Raw genomic sequence first — 4,022 nt, forward strand, 5'->3', positions numbered from 1 at the left:
ATTCAACTGGTAGATGACACGCTTTACCAAACACCAACCTATAAGGAGACATGCCTATTGGTGTTTTGAATGCAGTTCTGTATGCCCAAATCGCATCATCTAACTTTTTCGACCAATTTTTCCCCGAACTGTCAACAGTCTTCTCAAGGATGCTCTTGATTTCTCTGTTCGAAACTTCAGCTTGCCCATTTGATTGAGGATGATAAGGCAAAGCTTTTCGGTGATAAACTCCATAACGAGCCAGCAGTGCATCCAGTTGCTTATTCACAAAGTGTTTCCCTTCATCACTGATTAGAGCTCGGGGAGTGCCAAATCTAGTAAAAATATGTTTATGCAGAAAATTAAGCACAGTTTTACCGTCATTGGCTCTAGTTGCTGCAGCCTCCACCCATTTGGATACATAGTCCACTGCCAAGAGAATATATTCATTGTTGTAAGACGGTGGAAAAGGCCCCATGAAATCGATGCCCCATACGTCAAACATTTCCACCTCAAGAATCCCTTGTAGAGGCATTTCGTTTCTCCTCGAGATATTGCCAGTTCTCTGACATCTATCACAGGCCTTGACAAACACATTTGCATCCTTGAATAATGAAGGCCAATAGAAACCACTTTGTAATACCTTAGCCGCCGTTCTTGATGCACCAAAATGCCCTCCGCATTGTTGAGTATGACAGTGATTAAGAATGGACTGCGTCTCTTCTTCAGGAACGCACCTTTTGATAATCTGATCAACACAGTGCCTATAGAGAATAAGTTCCTCCCAATAGTAGTGTTTCACCTCAGAAAAGAATTTCTTTAATTGCTGCTTTGACATTTCAGAAGGCACAATTTTTGCAACCAAAAAGTTCACTATGTCTGCAAACCACGGGACAGCTAAAGTCTCACTTACCCCAAACAACTGCTCATCAGGAAAATGATCATTGATTTGCACTGCTTTCTTATTTTCAGTCTCCTCCACCTCAAGTCTAGAGAGATGATCAGCTACCACATTCTCGCTGCCCTTTTTGTCACGAATCTCCATGTCAAATTCTTGAAGCAACAGAATCCATCTAATCAAGCGGGGCTTGGTATCTTTCTTTGACATCAAGTATTTAATGGCAGAGTGATCAGTGTAGACAATCACCTTGTTACCAATCAGATATGGTCTGAATTTATCGCAAGCAAACACAATAGCTAGCAACTCTTTTTCTGTAGTGGCATAATTAAGCTGAGCATCATTTAGAGTCCGACTAGCATAGTAAATAGACCTGAATACCTTATCAATCCGCTGTCCCAGAACTGCCCCCACTGCGTAATCACTGGCATCACACATCAACTCAAAAGGCAATTCCCATCTCGGAGCTATCACAATTGGAGCAGAAATAAGCTTTTCTTTCAAGAAATTGAACGCCCTCAAACATTCGTCATTAAAATCAAAGACAACTCCATTCATAAGCAGATTCGAGAGAGGCTTAGACACCTTTGAGAAATCTTTGATGAATCTTCGATAGAACCCAGCGTGACCAAGAAAACTTCTAACTCCTTTGACTGAAACTGGTGGAGGCAGCCTTTCAATGGTAGAAATTTTCGCTCTATCTACCTCAATTCCCTCACTTTAAATTTTATGGCCAAGGACAATCCCCTCTTTCACCATAAAATGGCATTTCTCCCAATTCAACACCAGATTAGCCATCTCACAACGACGCAGCACGTTCTTTAAATTACCCAAACAGAGGTCGAATGATGAACCAAAAACAGAGAAGTCATCCATGAAAATCTCAATACACCGGTCTACCATGTCTGAAAATATGGCCATCATGCACCGTTGAAATGTTGCAGGGGCATTGCATAGTCCAAATGGCATTCTCCTGAAAGCAAATGTGCCATAAGGACATGTGAAGGTTGTTTTCTCTTGATCCTCTGGTGCAATAGCAATCTGATGATACCCAGAATACCCATCCAAGAAACAGTAGTAGCTCCCTTAGAACCCTCAATAGTTTCTCCAATTCTACCTTTGACAAGTCAGCTGACACAATGACCGGTAAAGTTTCATTCTCTCCCAAATAAGCATATTGCAAGTGATCTGGGAGGACCTTTAATTCCAACGGTGGTGGCTGCTGAATGGAGGTTAGCGGTTTATCAGTCGCATCCGCTAATTCTTGGAACTTTTTCCAATATGGTAAAAAAGAGTTGATCCAGTTTACACATTCTCTGATCTCAGCATCCTCATCATCATTGCCCTCATCACCCAATAATACTGCCTCTAAGGCATCACTGCTCATCCTTCTCTTGGAGACTGCCTTTTCTATCATATCCACACTAAAGCAACTGTCACTAGCCACCGGATACTTCATAGACTTGAAGACATTAAAGACCACCTCATCTCCTTGAACTCTCAGCTTAAGCTCTCCTTTTTGAACATCAATAAGAGCTTGGCCTGTGGCTAAAAATGGTCTACCAAGAATAATAGGAACATCTGTGTCCTCCTCCATGTCCAGAACAATAAAGTCAGCGGGAAATATGAACTTATCCACTTTCACAAGAACATCCTCAATAATACCTCGTGGATGTGTTAACGATCGGTCTGCGAGCTGTAAAGTGACAGTTGTTGGTTTTGCCTCCCCCAAACCAAGTCTTTTAAACACAGATAAGGGCATCAAATTGATACTTGCCCCCAGATCACATAAGGCGTGCTTACATTCAAACTTGCCAATGGTGCAAGGTATGGTGAAACTCCCCGGATCTCTCAGCTTTTGGGGTAACTTCCTTTGTAAAATAGCGCTGCACTCTTCAGTGAGTGCTACAGTCTCATAGTCCTCCATTCTCCTTTTCTTTGACAGAATCTCCTTCATAAACTTAACATAACTGGGCATCTGCTCCAAGGCCTCCGCAAAAGGAATGTTTATGTGCAGCTTTTTAAACACCTCAAGAAACTTAGAAAACTGTTTATCAAGGGTAGTCTTTCTAAGCCTCTGAGGGTATGGAACTCTAACTGGCTGCTCAATGACAACTGGGGGACTCTGTTCTGACTTCTGATGGTCTTCAGTAACCCTTTCTGAATCAGACTGTGCACCCATCTCTTTTTTCTGAACCACTGCCTGTGGAGGTCTAGGTTGCTCTGTTTGCTTCCCACTCCGCAAAGTGATTGCTTGAACTTGCTCCTTGGGGTTGACTTCAGTATTACTTGGCAAGTTTCCCTGGGGTCTGTTATTGAGCATATTTGCCAACTGCCCAACCTGTGTCTCAAGGTTTCGAATGGAGGATCTTGTCTCAGTCATAAATTGAGTCTGAGTGTTAGTAAGAGTCAACAGGGCTGCTTGCAGTTCATTAGGTCTCTCAGGTTGAGGCATTGATTGTTGAGGCCTAGGCTGCATTGATGACGAAGCTTGATTCATAGGTGGCTGAGGCATGTTATTCTGAAATTGACCCTGAAACTGAGGTTGTTGCCCTTGATTATTCTTCCACAAAAAATTGGGATGATTTCGCCACCCAGGATTGTAGTTGTTGGAGAATGGATTATTGAGTGGCCTCTGAAAATTTCCCACCGCCTGAACTTGAGCATGATCCATGGGGGTGTTATTCATACAGATAGGGCACTGATCGACAGAATGAGCACCACCACACATTTCACATCTCACTGCCATCTGAACCGCATTAGCAGACACACTACTCTGTTGCAACTGCTTGGTCAAAGAGGCTACTTGCGCTGTTAAGGCAGTGATTGCATCTAGCTCATGCACCCCAGCTACCTTTCTGACTCCTGATGATCTTTCCTCAGACCACTGATGGTTGTTTGTAGCCATGTCCTCCAGCAGTTCATAAGCACCAGCTGCGCTCTTGCTCATAAAAGTGCCACCCGCTGCAGCATCAATAATGGTTCTGGTTGTCGGACATAAACCATTGTAGAAATTCTGTACTAGCATCCACTGTTCTATGCCATGATGAGGACATCTTCTCAGGAGTTCCTTAAACCGTTCCCAAGCTTCATACAGTTACTCTCCGTCATTCTGGCAAAAGTTATTTATCTCTCCCCTCAATTT

At 43.0% G+C, this 4,022-nt stretch overlaps 1 non-coding gene across 1 annotated transcript; it reads left to right on the plus strand.

Moving 5' to 3' along the window:
- Positions 1-3,915: 3,915 nt before the first annotated feature.
- Positions 3,916-4,022, plus strand: LOC133793141 (small nucleolar RNA R71). The gene has a single exon (XR_009874601.1). It is a non-coding gene; the product is annotated as a small nucleolar RNA R71 (small nucleolar RNA).

Source organism: Humulus lupulus, chromosome 7, assembly GCF_963169125.1.
Source record: "Humulus lupulus chromosome 7, drHumLupu1.1, whole genome shotgun sequence".
Taxonomy (NCBI): domain Eukaryota; kingdom Viridiplantae; phylum Streptophyta; class Magnoliopsida; order Rosales; family Cannabaceae; genus Humulus; species Humulus lupulus.